This window comes from Hordeum vulgare, chromosome 3H (genome assembly GCF_904849725.1).
Source record: "Hordeum vulgare subsp. vulgare chromosome 3H, MorexV3_pseudomolecules_assembly, whole genome shotgun sequence".
NCBI classification, from domain to species: domain Eukaryota; kingdom Viridiplantae; phylum Streptophyta; class Magnoliopsida; order Poales; family Poaceae; genus Hordeum; species Hordeum vulgare.
Window position 1 is genome coordinate 235,615,156 of NC_058520.1, and position 19,281 is coordinate 235,634,436.

Genomic DNA, 19,281 nt, shown 5'->3' on the forward strand with positions numbered 1-19,281 from the left:
CGTTTCTGATGAATACGCGATAGTTCAATGCAAAATACTTAATGGCTTAGAAGCAAGGCGCCAAAGACGTTTTGAAACGTCACGGAACATAAGAGATGTTCTAAAGATATGAAATTATGAGTTCATGCTTGTGCCCTTGTTAAGAGGTATGAGACCTCCGACAAGATTCTTTGTCCACGAAGTAAAGGAGAAAAGCTCAATCGCTGAGCGTGTGCTCAGATTGTCTGAGTACGACAATCGCTTGAATCAAGTGGGAGTTAATCTTCCAGATGAGATAGTGATGGTTCTCCAAAGTCACTGACACCAAGCTGTCATTGCTTCGTTATGAACTATAACATATCAAGGATAGATACAATGATCCTTGAACAATTCGCAATGTTTGACACTGTGAAAGTAGAAATCAAGAAGGAGCATCAATAGTTGATGGTTAGTAAAACCACTAAGTTTCAAGAAAGGCAAGGGCTAGAAGGGATACTTCATGAAACAGCAAACCAGTTGCTGCTCTAATGAAGAAACCCAAAATTGAACCCAAACCTGAGACTAAGTGCTTCTGTTATGAGGGGAACGGTCACTGAGGCGGAGCTACCCTAGATACTTGGTAGATAAGAAGGCTGGCAAAGTCGACAGAAGTATATTTGTTATACATGATGTTGATGTGTACTTTAATAGTACTCCTAGTAGCGCGAGGGTATTGGATACTGGTTTGGTTGCTAAGTGATTAGTAACGCGAAACGAAAGCTACGAAATAAACGGAGACTAGCTAAAGGTGAGGTGACGATACGTGTTGGAAGTGTTTCCAAGGTTGATATGATCAAACGTCGCACGCTCCCTCTACCATCGGGATTGGTGTTAAACCTAAATAATTGTTATTTGGTGCTTGCGTTAAGCATGAACATGATTGGATCGTGTTTATTGCAATACGATTATTCATTTAAGAAGAATAATGGTTACTCTATTTGCTTGAATAATCACCTTCAATGGTTTATTGAATCTCAATCGTAGTGTTACACATGTTCATGATATTGGTGCCAAAAGATACAAGGTAATGATGATAGTACCAATTACTTGTGGCACTGCCGCTTGAGTCATGTTGGTATAAATTGCATGAAGAGGCTCCATAATGATGAATCTTTATACTCACTTGATTTTGAATCACTTGTGACATGCAAATCATACCACATGAGCAAGGCCTTGTTTTCATTGAGATGAAACAAGATAGTAACTTGTTGGAAGTAATATATTTTGATGTATGCAGTCCAATTGGTGCTGAGGCATGCAGTGGATATCGTTATGTTCTTAATTCATTGACGATTTGAGTAGATAGAGGAGTATTTACTTGATGAATCACAAGTCTGAAATATTGAAAAGTTCAAAGCAGTTTCAGAGTGAAGATCGTCGTGACAAGAGGATAAACTGTCTACGATGTGATCATAGAGATGAATATCTGAGTTACGAGTTTTGGTACGTAGTTAAGACAATGTGGAAATTGTTTCGCAGTTCATGCCACTTGGAACACCATAGTGTGATGATGTGTCTGAACGTCATAGCCATGCCCTATTATGATATGGTGCATACTATGATGTCTCTTATCGAATTACCACTATCGTTTATGGGTTATACATTAGAGACAACCGCATTCACTTTAAATAGGGCACCGCGTATTTCCGTTGAGATCACACAGTATAGACTATGGTTTGGAGAAACCTAAGCTGTCGTTTCTCAAAAGTTTGGGGCTGCGATGCTTATGTGAAAAAATTTCAGTCTGATAAGCTCGAACCCAAAAACGGATAAAAGCATCTTCATAGGATATCCAAAACAGTTGGGTGAATCTCCTATCTCAGATCCGGAAGCAAAGTGTTTTTTCTAGAAACGGATCCTTTCTTGAGGAAAGGTTTCTCTCAAAAGAATTGAGTGGGAGAGTGGTGGAACATGATGAGATTATTGAACCGTCACTTCAACCAGTGTGTAGCAGGTCGCAGGAAGTTGTTCCTGTGGCGCCTACACCAATTGAAGTGGAAGGTGATGATAGTGATCATTGGAGCTTCGATCAAGTTACTTCAAACCTCATAGGTCGACAAGGTCGCATACTACTGCAGAGTGGTACGGTAAACCCTGTCTTGGAGGTCATGTTGTTGAACTACGATGAACCTACGAGTTATGGAGAAGCAATGGTGGGCCCGGATTCTGACAAATGGCTGGAGGCCATGAAATCCGAGAGATAATCCATGTGTGAGAACAAAGTATAGACTTTGGAAGAAGTGCTTGATGGTCGTGGGACTATTGAGTAAAGATGGATCTTTATAAGGAAGACAGATGATGATGGTGAATCGTCACTATTAAGAAAAGCTCGACTTGTTGCAAAGATGTTTCCGACAAGATCAAACGGTTGACTATGATGAGACTTTCTCACTCGTAGCGATGCTAAAATTTTGTTGGAATTATGTTAGCAGTTGTTGCATTATTTATGAAATATTGCACATAGGATGTCAAAACATTGTTTCCTCGACGGTTTCCTTGAGGAAAGGTTGTATGTAATATAAACCAGAAGGTTTTGTCGATCCTAAAGGTGCTAACAAGTATGCAAACTCCAGCGATCCTTCAATGGACTCGTGCAAGCATCTCGGAGTTGGAATATACACTTTGATGAGATGATCAAAGATTTTGGGTTTGTACAAGGTTTATGAGAAACTTGTATTTCCAAACAAGTGAGTGGGAGCACTATAGAATTTCTGATAAGTATACGTGGTTGACATATTGTTGATCAGAAGTAATGTAGAATTTCTGTGAAGCATGAAAGGTTGTTTGAAAGGAGTTTTTCAAAGGAATACCTAGATTGAGCTACTTGAACGTTGAGCATCAAGATCTATGGAGATAGATCAAAACGCTTAATAGAAGTTTCAAGAAGATGCATGCCTTGAGAAGTTTTTGAAGGAGTTCAAAGTAGATCAGCAAAGAAGGAGTTCTTGACTGTGTTGTAAGGTGTGAATTTGAGTAAGACTCAAAACCCGACCACGACAGCATAAAGAGAATAGACGAAGGTCGGCTTCTATGCCTTAGCCGTAGACTCTAAAGCATGCCATGCTGAGTACCACACCTGATGTGTGCCTTGCAACAAGTCTGTTAAGAGGTACAGAGAGTGATCCAGGATTGAATCACTGATCAACGGTCAAAGTTATCCTTAGTAACTAAAGGAATAAGGAATTTTTCTCGATTATGGAGGTGGTTAAAGAGTTCATCGTAAAGGGTTACGTCGATACAAGCTTTCACACTAATCCGAATAACTATGAGTAGTGAAACGGATTCGTATAGTAGAGTAGATATTTGGAGTATTTCCGAATAGCACATAGTAGCAGCATCTATAAGATGACATAAAGATTTGTAAAGAACACACGGATCTGAAAGTTTCAGAACCATTGACTAAAACCTCTCTCACGAGCAAGACGTGAACAGACCCCATAACTATATGGGTGTTAGATTCGTTAGAATCACATGGTGATGTGAACTAGATTATTGACTCTAGTGCAAGTGGGAGACTGTTGGAAATATGCCCTAGAGGCAATAATAAATAAGTTATTATTATATTTCTTTGTTCATGATAATCGTTTTTATCCATGCTATAATTGTATTGATTGGAAACACAATACTTGTGTGGATAGATAGACAAAAGACTGTCCCTAGTAAGCCTCTAGTTGACTAGCTCGTTGATCAAAGATGGTCAAGGTTTCTTGACCATAGGCAAGTGTTGTCACTTGATAATGGGATCACATTATTAGGAGAATCATGTGATGGACTAGACCCAAACTAATGAACGTAGCATGTTGATCGTGTCATTTTGTTGCTACTATTTTTCTACGTGTCAAGTATTTATTCCTATGACCATGAGATCATATAACTCACTGGCACCGGAGGAATACGTTGTGTGTATGAAACGTCGCAACGTAACAGGGTGACTATAAATATGCTCTACAGGTATCTTCGAAGGTGTCCATTGAGTTAGTATGGATCAAGACTGGGATTTGTCACTCCGTGTGACGGAGAGGTATCTCGGGGCCCACTCGGTAATACAACATCACACAGAAGCCTTGCAAGCAATGTGACTTAGTGTATGACACGGGATCTTGTATTACGGAATGAGTAAAGAGAGTTGCCGGTAAACTTTATTGAAATAGGTATGCGGATACCGATGATCGAATGTCGGGCAAGTAACATACCGGAGGACAAAGGGAATGACATACGGGATTATATGAATCCTTGGCACTGAGGTTCAACCGGTAAGATCTTCGGAGAATATGTAGGATCCAATATGGGCATCCAGGTCCCGCTATTGGATATTGACCGAGGAGTCCCTCAGGTCATGTCTACATAGTTCTCGAACCCGCAGGGTCTGCACACTAAAGATTCGACGTTGTCTTATGCGTATTTAAGCTATATGGTTGGTTACCGAATGTTGTTCGGAGTCCCAAATGAGATCACTGACGTCACGAGGGTTTCCGGAATGGTCCGGAGACGAAGATTGATATATAGGATGACCTAATTTGATTACCGGAAAGTTTTCGGCATTACCGGGAATGTACTCGGAGTGATGAATGGGTTCCGGATGTTCACGGGGGGGGGGGGGGGGGGAAGCCCACCCCGGGGAAGCCCATAGGCCTTAGGGGTGCCGCACCAGCATTTAGTGGGCTGGTGGGCAAGCCCAAGAAGGCCCCTCCGCAGGAGATAAGAAAAATCAAAGAAAAAAAGGAAGTGGGAAGGAAGGGAAGGACTCCACCTTCCAATCCTAGTTGGACTAGGATTGGAGGAGGATTCCTCCTCCCCCCTTCGGCCGAACCCCTTGGGGCTCCTTGAGCCTCAAGTCAAGGCCCCTCCCCTCCCTCCTATATATACTGAGGTATTAGGGCTGATTTGAGACAACTTTGCCACGGCAGCCCGACCACATACCTCCACGGTTTTTCCTCTAGATAGCGTTTCTGCGGAGCTCGAGCGGAGCCCTGCTGAGATAAGATCACCACAAACCTCCGGAGCGCCGTCACGCTGCCGACAAACTCATCTACCTCTCCATCTCTCTTGCTGGATCAAGAAGGCCGAGATCATCGTCGAGCTGTATGTGTGCTGAACGCGGAGGTGCCGTCCGTTCGGCACTAGATCGGAGCGGATCGTGGGACGGATCGGGGGACGGTTCGTGGGACGGTTCGCGAGGCGGATCGAGGGATGTGAGGACGTTCCACTACATCAACCGTGTTTCTTAAACGCTTCCTTCTGTGCGATCTACAAGGGTACGTAGATCGGGAATCCCCTCTCGTAGATGGACATCACCATGATAGGTCTTCGTGCGCGTAGGAAATTTTTTGTTTCCCATGCAACGTTCCCCAACATCCTATTCCTTTCCATTCATCAAGGGGTTTCTCCTCACAATACTTTGGCTAATGCATCTTTGAACTTTTCTATACTATATTTGGATAAGATCATTAGTCCAATCATACATATGTTTTGATTAATTACCAAAACCACCTTAGGGAGCAATTTTGCTTTCAATCGCCCCCTTTTTGGTAATTGATGACAACATATATATCAAAGCTTCAACAAAAGATATAATCAATGAGTAGCATTGATGCTTTGAGAAGTATGTGAAAAGCAAGAGCTACTCCTAAATTTGTGCATTATCTTATTTTGGGTTTGAATGCAAATGCACATTCGATTAGGATCATGGGTCACTCTTCCATGTCACATACAGCCTCGTGGTGCGCATAAAATATATGAATGAATAATAATGCACATAACACCAAACAAATGAGTGAACGATCATCATCTAGATTGCTCAAAGGTATAACGTAGTAGCATAAACAATCAAAGTGTATGATCAAACATAGAAGATTAAGTCAACCAAAAGAGCAAATGTTTTGTAAAACCAAAAGAGAGCAAATAAAAAGGCAAATCTCTCTCTCTCTCTCTCTCTCGGCGGTAATTGATCTATACACTTTTATCGCAACAAGTTACCAAAAAATTTAGAGGTGTAGAACTAATCGTCTCTCTGGGCTCAATATCCTCCAGTGGCAGTTGATAGAGTGGACAAAAGAGCGTCGACGAAGGATTCTGCGGATGTCCTTGGAGCTTGAGGTGTAGACATTAGAGGTGGAGGTGTTGGAGCTGAAGCTAAAGGTGCTGTAGCTTGAGTTGATGAACTTGGTCTTGCTTCCAGAACTGGCACAACTGCTGACCTAGTCTAGGTCATGAACTGAGTAGTCGTGGGAAGAGGTGACTCTTCATCATCACTACTGGAATGATGAATGTGCATAGAATCAACTTCAAGTGGATCTAGTGAATAGTGGTATTCAACTCCGTCATCTTAACATCCAGGTCATGGAATTTTGTTTCCACAATCCTCTCAAGGCTCTTCTAGTTAAGCAAGATCTCAGAAATTTTCTTCTCCGTTCCTTGGACGGTGTTCACAAGAAAAGGAATCTACTCCTCCGTGGTCCTGAGCCGTGGAGCTCGTGTTGGAGCATCTCTAGCTGCCTCTGGCTCTGCTACCTCTGCTCCTTCACGTGCTGAAGCTGAGCTGGGATGGCTCGGGTCAATCATAACTATGTTGTCCTCGAACTCTGTCTGATGTGGCAGGTGCGGATGATCAATTTGATATGCATACTTTCCAATGTTGGCATTGATGAGCATCCGAATATAAGTTGCATACCCGAAAGTTATTTTCTAATCTGCAGCAGTCCTCGTGATAGTCTCTACTATCAAGTCCATCACTCAGAACCGGGTGTGGGTGTCTAGATGGTGTAGCATGTTAATGGATTAACCTCTGATCATCTTATCATCTCCTGACTTGGGCATCAGATGTGTCTCAAAATGGTGTTCGTAGTTGGTATTCTTGCTTGCAGAAAATAGGCAGGGCCAAATTTATGTGTCTTCACATACTTATGGGGCACTGGATTGTACATGTTTGACATCGAGTTGTGATTCATGTTGGATTCTAAGTACACATCCAAGTCTCCCTCTTGTTCCTCTGGGCACAAAGATAGTGGCCCAATCATCTACGGTAGACTCATACCGACGATCTTCTCTCATCCAAACTATCCTTCTATCAGGGTAAAACCGAGTAGTTGAATAGAATTTCGTGATCATCTCATCGTTCCAGGCACTCATCTCTGTGCCAAAAAAATCTTCAATATCAACTAGCCTGAAATTTTCTCTCACATGAGGAGAGTAGTCCTCATTGGCCTTGATATATTCCCAGTCAACATATCACATGTCACTGACAGCAGGACTCTTGTCAAGCAACACTGTCTCATAGAAATCTTGTTGTTCCTTAGTGTGAAAACGAGGATCAACTGCAGTTCTTCCACTGATAGCATATGGATCTGTAGACTACCATTGTCTCAATCATTGATCCCTTCTCTTCTTCATACCCTCAGCAATAGGATGGGCAACATTGTGCAATAACATATGAGATCTCAGTTTCATCACCAATGGTGCCTCTCCTTCTTCCTCTACAGCAAACTCTATGGATTGCAGATACTTTGTTCTTCTGTATTGCAGGAATGTCCTGGGTAGTCCTTTTGGGAGCTACTAGCTTCTTAGGAGCTGAAGGCTTGGGTGTAGACTTCTTTGGCATAACATCTGCCATAAGCTTCTTCTTCTTAGAAGGAGGGGAATTAGGTGGAATCCCTTCCTCCTCTTCCCCAGTAGCTTCTGCTGGGTCTTCATACATAGAAGTTGGCCTTCCAACAACATGCACTACTCTCTTCCTATTTCTTTTCCGACCTAACTTCTTATCAATCTTGGAAGAAGGTGATCCAAGAGAGATCTTCAATCCTCTCTGAGTATCCTATGGATCTCTCACATCAGCAGGTCTTGCAGACTCTTTCCTCACGGTCTTCCTGACTCTTGTCTTCTCCTTCTGCTTCTGAGAATAAATATCCTCTGAGTTAAAATCGACGTCTTCTTCATCTGAATTTAGCTTCTTCCTGGACCTGGTAGCTGCCTTCAGACTAGTGCCTGGGTCAGAAGCTATCCTCTCTAGACTAGTGCGTGGATCCATCTTAGTACTCGACTCACATATGTCGTTCTGACTATCCTCTGATCCTGACATGCTAACAGACAGCCAAGCACACAAGCAGACCCTATGAAAAGATTTAGAAGAGCTATAATCGATGAGCATCACAAAAATCAGAAGTTCTGCAAAAAATTGAACTCTAGAAAATTAGGTTTAACATTCATCAAAAAGGGATGTCGGTTTCATCGAGTCAAAATTTTAGGAGCTACCGAGACTGACATTCTCTTTAAGATAAACTTGGCAACCCTTTTCGGTTTCACCGAAAACAGATACTTGGTTTCACCGAGACTGTTCTTAGTAACCCTAAGATGAAATCAGTAAGACCGACTTTTTTGAATCGGTGACACCGAGATTTGGTTTTGCGGATGGCTAACCCTAAGTTCTTCTTCGTTCCCTAATCTAGTGTAAGTTTCTTATAGATAGAGTTATTGCAATCATGGATAGAATTCACCGAAGCCTATTTGCGCAAATCAGTGACGGGAGCACAAGGTGGGGCCGGATACAAAGCCTAGCTTGGTGACGGATCCGCTATGACAACGATGACGGTGTTGATTTCTATCGACGGCGAGAACTCCGGTGGCGAGGTTGCATGGGAGAGTCAAGGCGACATCCTAAGGACTAGGGCTGTGCATCAAGGAGGTGTGGGAAGCAAAGTTGGAAGATGTATTTCAAACATTCGGTCCATAGACTATATAACCCCTGGGTGTCGATAACACCGAGTTGCTATTTTCGGTGCCACCAAGTTCCACAATTGTTAGCAGACAGTGAAACTCGATGAGTCCGAAAAGGACAAATCAGTGGTACCGAGATAAGAAAAACCTAATCAACCCTAGGCTTCGGTGGGACCAAATTTTTGAGGTTGGTCACACCGAGTTGCTTTTGGGAGGTTTTGGAAGTTAGCCCTTATCGAGACGGATCTTCGAGTGCTCCTCACACAGAGTGTCCCTAAAGTGCTTGCTCAAATTTTATGATGTAGCATGAATAGAATGGAGAAGAGAAAGCACATATAGCTGGAGAGAGGTACTTAGGCATTTTGTATATCGAATTGGCCAAATAAAATAGAAAGCCAAATAACAACAACTGAATATCCTCGAATGAGCAAAATATGCATACCAACATGCTCACACAATAAGATGTCAAATGAAACATGGGGAACATGCACACACAATCTAGTATCTACCAATCACTTTGGTGATGACGAAGTCATCTATGTATGAGTATATTGACTTAGGAGACAAGTCAGAATACTTTATCATAGGTCATATTCATCATTTAAGCACAAGTGGGGTTACCACTTTGACATAAGGCTTTTAATGTGTTCACATCTTTAAGAGATGCTTATACTCAAGTCTTAGAGTAAAGTTCCCCTTGATGTGACATCCCCCCTAAGAGGGATGAACAAACCTTGGGTTTTGTCCTCAAAACTTTCAAGTAGGTGTAGTAGTGGTGGATTCTCATTGTTGATGATGATCATGTTGAGTTGGGAGCAATCCTTGTTGTTTCTTACTCTTCTCACCTACATGGGTTAGTGCTACGGTAACAAAAGTCCTTCCTTGGCGCTAGGAATTCTTCTTGCTACTTCTCTTGTTCGCGTCGGTTTTTCCCTTGAAGAGTAAAGGGTGATGCAGCACAGGAGCAGTAAGTCTTTCCCTCAGTTTGAGAACCAAGGTATGGATCCAGAAGGAGGGTCTCGTCAAGTCCAGAGTACCTGCGCAAACACAAACAAGCATGCACCCAACGCTTCAAAGGGGTTGTAAATCCCTTCAAGATTGTTTGCAAAGTGAGATCTGAAGGCGAAAAGTGCAACGAAGTAAAAAGTGTAAGGCTGAAAATATGGCGTGGAGTAGACCCGGGGGGCATAGTGTTCACTAGAGGCTTCTCTCAAAATAGCAAATATCACGGTGGGTGAACAAATTACTATCGAGCAATTGATAGAACCCCGCAAAGTCATGACTATATCTAAGGCAATGATCATACATATAGGCATCATGTCCGAGACAAGTAGACCGATACTTTCTGCATCTACTACTATTACTCCACACATTGACCGCTATCCAGTATGCATCTAGCGTATTGAGTTCATGACGAACAGAGTAACGCCTTAAGCAAGATGACATGATGTAGAGGGATAATCTCAAACCAATGATGAAAACCCCATCTTTTTACACTTGATGGCAACAACACAATGCGTGCCTCGCTACCCCTTCTGTCACTGGGTGAGGTTACCGCACGGTATGAACCAAAAACCAAGCACTTCTCCCATTGCAAGAATCATAGATCTAGTTGGCCAAAGAAAACCCAGAACTCGAAGAGAATTACAAGGATATGAAATCATGCATAAGAGAGATCAGAAGGAACTCAAATAAGATTCATAGATAATCTGATCATAAATCCATAATTCATCGGATCTCGACAAACATACTTCAAAAGAAGATTACATCGGATAGATCTCCATGAAGATTATGGAGAACTTTGTATTGAAGATCCAAGAGAGAGAAGAAGCCATCTAGTTACTAGCTATGGACCCGTAGGTCTATGGTGAACTACTCACGCATCATCGGAGAGGTCATGGTGTTGATGAAGAAGCCCTCCTTGTCCGAGTCCCCCCTCCGGCAGGGCACCAGAATGTGCCCCACATGGGATCTTGCAGAGACAGAAGCTTGCGGCGGCGGAAAAGTACTTTCGATGATCTCTTGATTTTTTTGGGATTTTTAGGGAATATATAGGCGCAACCCCTAGGGCAGAGGGAGACTTGGGGGCCCACAAGCCTGTGGGCCGTGGCCTCCCCCCTTGCCTCGCGATGGGGGCTTGTGGGGCCGTTGAGCCCCCCTGCCTTGGCTCTCAAGCTTCCCGATCTTCTTCCGTTACGGAAAAAATCTTTTCGGGGATTTTCTTCCGTTTGGACTCTGTTTCAAAATCTCCTGTGAAAGGGGTCAAAAACATGGAAAAAACAGGAACTCGCACTTGGCACTGAGTTAATAAGTTAGTCCCGAAAAATACATAAAAGGCATGCAAAACATCCAAAGTTTGACAAGATAATAGCATGAAACCATTAAAAGTTATAGATACGTTGGAGACGTATCAAGCATCCCCAAGCTTAACTCCTGCTCGTCCTCCAGTAGGGAAGTGATAAAGAATGAAATTTTGATGTGGAATGCTACCTAGCATAGTTGTCCTTTGCAACTTATTTCACGTGACATGAATGTTCAGATCCGTAAGATTCAAAACAATAGTTTGCTATTGACATGAAAGTGATAATACTTCAAGCGAACTAGCAAGGTAATCATGAACTTTCAAAATAACAAGGGCAATGAAATTTATCCCTACAAAATCATATAGTCTGGCTATGCTCCATCATCCTCACACAACTAATGTAAATCATGCACAACCCCGGTATTGGCCAAGTAATTGTTTTCACACTCTTACTTTCTCAAACTTTTTATAACTATCACGCAATACATGAGCGCGAGCCATGGATATAGCACTATACGTGGAATAGAGTATGGTGGTGGTTGTGAGACAAAAAGGGAGGAGATAGTCACATTGACTCGGCGTATCAAAGGGTTATGGAGATGCCCATTAATAGATATCAATGTGAATGAGTAGGGATTGCCATACAAGAGATGCACTAGAGCTATAAGTATGTGAAAGCTCAAAAGGAGAACTAGTGGGTGTGCATCCAACTTGCTTGCTCACGATGACCTAGGGAAATTTTGAGGAAGCCCATCATTGGAATATACAAGCCAAGTTATATAATGAAGATTCCCACTAGCATATGGTAGCGACAAAGCAAGAAGCTCTCAATCATGAAGACCATGATGCTATTATGAAACACAAGTATGGAAAAAGATAGTAGCATTGTCCCTTCTCTCTTTTTCTCTCTTTTTTTCATTTGGGCTCTTAGGCCTCTTTTTTTCATTTCTTTTCTCTCTTTCTTTTGTTTTTGGGCTCTTTGGCTTCTTTTTATTTTATTTTATTTCCTCACATGGGACAATGCTCTAATAATGAAGATCATCACACTTTTATTTACTCACAGCTCAAAACCCATAATGATGACTCCATAGGAAATGCCTCCGGCAGTGTACCGGGATGTGCAACGATCTAGCAAGGCGTATGACGTTGAAACATCTCGCTAGCTATCTTACGATCATGCAATGGCAATATGAGAGTGACGGCACAAGTCATGAGATGGAACGGTGGAAGTTGCATGGCAATATATCTCAGAATAGCTATGAAAATGCCATAGTAGGTAGGTATGGTGGCTGTTTTGAGGAAAACATATGGTGGGTTTGTGCACCGGCGAGAATTGCGCGACACTAGAGAGGCTAGCAATGGTGGAAGGTGAAAGTGCATCTATACCATGGACTCACATTATTCATGAAGAACTCACATACTTGTAGCGAATGTTTTTATTAGTAATCGAAACAAAGTGCTAAACGCATACTCCGAGGGGAAGGGGTGGTAGGTGTTAACCATCGCGCGATCCCGACCTCAACACAAAGGATGACAATCAATAGATCAATTACGCTCCGATTTCCTAACATAGTGGTTCACCATACGTGCATGCTACAGGAATCACTAAGTTCAACACAAGTATTTCTAGATTCACAACACCCTACTAACATAGCTCTTAATATTACCAAATCCCGCGATCCACTTTTTTTCATCGGTTCCAGGGGAAGACCAAAGATCTTGCGCGGCAGGTCCGCCAGAAAAACTCAAAAGAGAAAGAAGTCTCGTTAATCTCTTCATGCTCGTTCGAAGTTCGAAGTACCTTTTGGCCAAAGAAAAACCCGCTTCCTGACAGCGGTGTGATATTCTCCTCAAGTGAACCAGCCTATCCTTCCTAGGTAGGGGACTTACATGTTGATTGGATGCGGAGACACCTTTGGTTGTGAATTCTAATGTTGTCTCAAAACTAATTGAGAGGAATCAAAACTTCTCTTTCTACTCAATGCACATGAAAATGGAGGTTTTTGCATCCTCTTTGGGTACCTATCACATTTGGGACTACTTTCATAGCATAAGCCAACTACCATGTCACGCACCGCTGTGCTCTAAAAGATATAAGTGAAGCACAAAGAGCAAAAGTATCTAGCTCAAAAGATATAAGTGAAGCACTAAGAGCAAAAGTATCTAGCTCAAAAGATATAAGTGAAGCACTATGATCATTCTAGCAAAATCACGATGAGTGCATGTCTCTCTCTCTCTCAAAAAGGTGTGCATCAAGGATGATTGTTACACAAGAAAAAGGAAAAGACTCCTACGATACAAGACACTCCAAGCAAAACACATATCATGTGGTGAATAAAAATATAGCTCCAAGTAATGTTACCGATGGATTTAAGACGAAAGAGGGGACGCCTTCCCGGGGCATCCCCAAGCTTAGGCTTTTTGGTGTCCTTGAATTTGGCTTGGGATGCCTTGGGCATCCCCAAGCTTGGATCTTTCCACTCCTTATCTCTTTTTCCATGAGAAGATCACCCAAAACTTGAAAACTTCACAACACAAAACTTAAACAGAAACTCGTGATAACATTAGCACAAGAAAACAAACTACCACTTCTTTTGGTACTGTAGCAAACTTGAATTCCATTTGTATTGGTGTTGGGCTACTGTATTCTCACTTTTCGATGGCTAGTACCCCCCGATACTAACCATAGTTTCATCAAAACAAGCAACCAACTCAACAAAAAAAGAATCTGTCAAAAACAGACCACTGTGTAGCAATATGTATACTTCGTATACTTCTGGTACCTCAAAAAATCTGAAAACTTACGACGGCCTGGGAAAAAGGCATATCAACCAGCAGCAAAAATAACCAACTCAAAAGCTCTTCCTGAACAAAAATGAAAAATCACCTCGTGAGAGAAAAGTTTCTGTCTTTTTCCAGTAGGATCAAACAACCATTACCAAGACTAGTCATAAATGTTTTTCTTGGCTCAAACACAAAAAGAAACACAATAAACACAATAACAACAGAATTATGAAAGTGTGGATGCAACAAAACAGAAAGAAAAAGATAAATCCATTGGGTTGCCTCCCAACAAGCGCTATTGTTTAACGCCCTTAGCTAGGCATAAAAGCGATAGAATCACGTATCGTCGTCTTTGGTGTTCAAACCATAAGTGGCCCTCATCATGGATTGATAAGGCAATCTTATTTTCTTTCTAGGAAAGTGTTCCATGACCTTCCTTAAAGGAAATTGAAATCTAATATTCCCTTCCTTCATATCGATGATAGCACCGATAGTCCTTAGGAAAGGTCTACCAAGAATAATAGGGCATGTAGGAATATCAAGCACAATGAAATCCACGGGTACATAGTTCCTATTTGCAATAATAAGAACATCATTGATCCTTCCCATGGGTTTCTTGACAGTAGAATCAGCAAGATGCAAATTAAGAGAACACTCTTCAATCTCATTAAAACCCAGAACAACACATAAAGACTTTGGAATCGCAAAAGCACTAGCACCAAAATCACACAAAGCATTGCATTCATAGTTTTTGATTTTGATTTTGATAGTAGGTTCCCACTCACATGAAGCTTTCTAGGGATATTGACTTCCAATTCAAGTTTCTCTTCAAAAGATTTTATCATAGCTTCGACGATATGATCGGTAAAGCCCTTGTTTTGGCTATAAGCGTGTGGAGAGTTGAACATGGATTGCATCAAAGAAATGCATTCAATCAAGGAGCAACTATCATAATTAAATTCCTTGAAATCCATGGTAGTAATTTCATTACTACTCAAAGTTTTAACATCTTCTACTCCACTTTCAATGCTTTTAGCATTAAGATAGATGGACTAGGAATAATTGGGGCACTTTTCAACCAAAGTGGATTCATATCCAGCCCCTAAATCATTAGGTTTGACACAAGAAAACAAAGATTCAATGGGAGTCACACCAAGCACTTTAAGATCTTCGTGATTCTCATCACGAGAACACGCCTTTTTAAGCCATTCATGTCTAGCACGAATTTGGGCAGTTCTTTCTTGGCTCTCAATCATGGAAACACACATATCTTTCAAAGTTTCATCCATGTTGATTTTGGGAGGAGCACATCTAACTTTCAAAGCATCAACATCACTAGACATTCTATCAACGCTCTTAGCCAAATCGTCAATTTTGAGTAGCTTTTCCTCTATGGACGCATTGAAAATCTTTTGAGAGTTGATGAACTCTTTGATATTACTCTCTAGATCAGAGGGTAATATATTGTAATTTCCATGGGTATTGTTGTAGGAGTTGCCAAAGTTATTAGAGGAGTTACTAGGAAAAGGACTAGGAACATAGGTTCCTCTAAAAGCATTGTTGTTGCCAAAGTTATTCCTACCAATAAAATTAACGTCCAAGCTAGCGTTGCTACTCTCAATCAAAGAAGACAAGGGCATATCATTAGGATCCAAAGGAGCACTTCTACTAGCAACCAAATTCATTAACTCATCCATCTTAGCAGTCAACGAGTTAATTTCTTCTATAGCGTGTACCTTCTTACTAGTAGGTGACCTTTCTGTGTGCCACTGAGAGTAGTTCGTCATGATGTTCTCTAAGAGCTTTGTGGCTTCTCCTAACGTGATTTCCATGAACGTTCCACCTGAGGTGGAGTCCAAGATATTTCTAGAAGGGAAATTCAAGCCAGTGTAGAAGATTTGAATAATCATCCAAAGACTCAAGCCATGAGCATGACAATTTCTAATCATCAATTTCATTCTCTCCCAAGATTGTGCAACATGTTCATGATCATGTTGCTTCAAATTCATGATATCATTACAGAGAGAGATGATCTTAGCCAGCAGAAAATACTTGGATATATAAGCATCTTTGCACTTATCCCAAGAATCGATACTATTTTTGGGCAAAGAAGAAAACCAAGTTTTTGCGCGATCTCGCAACGAGAAAGGAAAAAGCTTCAATTTAATCACGTCATTATCCACATCTTTCTTCTTTTGCATATCGCAAAGTTCAATGAAGGTATTGAGATGGGATGCGGCATCTTCACTAGGAAGGCCAGAGAATTGCTCTTTCATAACAAGATTCAGCAAAGCGGCATTGATTTCGTATGACTCCGCACTAGTGACAGGAGCAATCGGAGTACTAATAAAATCATTATTATTAGTATTCGAGAAGTCACAAAGTTTGGTGTTTTCATTCATGGTGACTTCAGCAAGAAAGCAAGCACACAAGCAAACAAAGAGCAGGCGAGAAAAAGGGCGAACAAAAAGGGCGAACAAAAAAGGCAAACGAAAAAAGGCAAATTGGTGAAGTGGGGGAGAGGAAAACGAGAGGCAACTAGCAAACAAAGTAAATGCAAGAGATGAGTTTGTGACACCTACTTGGATGAGTTCTTGACTTGATCTTCCTCCCTGGCAACAAAACCAGAAATTCTTCTGCTACGGTAACAAAAGTCCTTCCTTGGCGCTAGGAATTCTTCTTGCTACTTCTCTTGTTCGCGTCGGTTTTTCCCCTGAATAGGAAAGGGTGATGCAGCACAGGAGCAGTAAGTATTTCCCTCATTTTGAGAGTCAAGGTATCGATCCAGAAGGAGGGTCTCGTCAAGTCCAGAGTACCTGCGCAAACACAAACAAGCTTGCACCCAACGCTTCAAAGGGGTTGTCAATCCCTTCAAGATTGGTTGCAAATTGAGATCTGAAGGCGGAAAGTGCAACGAAGTAAAAAGTGTAAGGCTGAAAATATGGTGTGAAGTAGACCCGGGGCCATAGTGTTCACTAGAGGCTTCTCTCAAAATAGCAAATATCATGGTGGGTGAACAAATTACTATCGAGCAATTGATAGTACCGCGCAAAGTCATAACAATATCTAAGGCAATGATCATACAGATAGGTATCACGTTCGAGACAACTAGACCGATACTTTCTGCATCTACTACTATTACTCCACACATCGACTGCTATCCAGCATGCATCTAGTGTGTTGAGTTCATGACGAACAGAGTAACGCCTTAAGCAAGATGACATGATGTAGAGGGATAATCTCAAACCAATGATGAAACCCCCATCTTTTTACCCTTGATGGCAACAACACGATGCATGCCTCGCTACCCCTTCTGTCACTGGGTGAGGTCACCGCACGGTATGAACCCAAAACCAAGAACTTCTCCCATTGCAAGAATCATAGATCTAGTTGGCCAAAAAAAACCCACAACTCGAAGAGAATTACAAGGATATGAAATCATGCATAAGAGAGATCATAAGAAATTCTAATAAGATTCATAGATAATCTGATCATAAATCCACAATTCATCGGATCTCGACAAACACACCGCAAAAGAAGATTACATCAGATAGATCTCCATGAAGATCATGGAGAACTTTGTATTGAAGATCCAAGAGAGAGAAGAAGCCATGTAGTTACTAGCTATGGACCCGTAGGTCTATGGTTAACTACTCACGCATCATCAGAGAGGTCATGGTGTTGATGAAGAAGCCCTCCGTGTCCGAATCCACCCTCCGACAGGGCACCAGAATGTCCCCCAGATGGCATCTTGCGGAGACAAAAGCTTGCGGCGGCAGAAAAGTACTTTCTATGATCTCTTGATGTTTTTCGGATTTTTAGGGAATATATAGGTGCAACCCCTAAGGCAGAGGGCGCCCAGGGGGCCCACAAGCCTGTGGGCCGCGGCCTCCCCCCTGGCCGCGGGGTGGGGGCTCGTGGGGCCCCTGAGGCCCCCCTGCCTTGGCTCTCAAGCTTCCCGATCTTCTTCCGTTATGGAAAAAATCTTTCCGGGGATTTTCTTTCGTTTGGACTCTGTTTCAAAATCTCCTCTGAAAGGGGTCAAAAACATGGAAAAAATAGGAACTTGCACTTGGTAGTGAGTTAATAAGTTAGTCCCAAAAAATATATATAAGGCATGCAAAACATCCAAAGTTTGACAAGATAATAGCATGAAACCATCAAAAATTATAGATACGTTGGAGATGTATCAGTTAGTCCCAAAGCACGAGGAACATATACAAGAATATCTATGGACATGGCATGTGAGATGATGTCCAAAGTTACATTAATTAACTTGTCCCTTTCTTAACTATGAGAGAGTGTGTGACTCCTTGAACTATTGCATAAAGTTGGAGTGGATTGCATATAGTTCTTGCCAAAATGAAAGAGAGTTAATTTCATTGGCGGATATACCCCTCAAGAACGCTTTTAGTTCTTCCTCTTGGGAACCAACCTCAAATTGATGGGGATCCTTGGAGTTGTGGTAGCACGGGATGAAGTGGTGCTAGTAGTATCCTTGGGAATCCACTTGACCTCGGCTTGGGGTTATTCCTCAAATAAGTCAATCTCCTCTTGAAGCTTGCCCTTGCCCTTATGGTCTTGTGGTAGAAGGTCATCTTGAGAGCTTGTTCCCCTCGGGAGAGTACGTTCATAGTTATCCTTTTGGGGAACAAACTTCGGGATGGGATATTGACCTTCTTCCCATTCAACTTCGTTGGCAATGAAGTAGCGAACACCTTGCTTCTTCCGATATCCTTCTTGCTTGCGTACAATTTCCTCGAATTTCTTACTTTCGACAAGACTCTTGAAGACACCTCTCTCTATAATTTTTTTCAATAAATCGTTTTATTACTCATGTGTAACTTTGCTAAGCGAATCATTTGTGGAATCAACCGAGCTACTAGTAACAACATCATCTGATTTAGCTTTAGCATTGTTGTTACTAGATGAAGAAAATTTCTTGGCTTTGTTACTATTGTTCTTAGGTTTAGCTTGTGGAACAAAAGTATACAAGAGTAATCGCTTGGCTAGATAAGAAGAGCTCATCTTTCGAAGATTAGAAACTCGTGCTCTTGCTCCAATTTAACTTCTCGAAGCATAGCTTCTCATGAGTTCTTGGAAGTTCTCTATGATCTTCTAGAGTAGTTTCATGAGCTAACCAAAAAGTGTTTAATTCTTTAGTTAGTCGTTCAATCTCTTTCTTATCATTATCATTCGACTTCTCTTGACTAGCATGATTCTTATCACATTCGTTTTCAATGTTAACACTAGTCTTATCAAAGAGCAAGTCGGCCTCTCCTAACAAGTCATCCTCATCACTATCAAAGGAAAAATACTCGGGGTGTTATACCATGGGGCCTTTTTCCATGAAGCACTTTCTAATCCCTTCATTTGGTGAATCAAAAAAGTCATAGGAGTTGGAGGAAACGAGTGCAAGACCGGCAACATCTTCATTTGACTATAGTCAGAGTTGGAGTAGTAGCTTC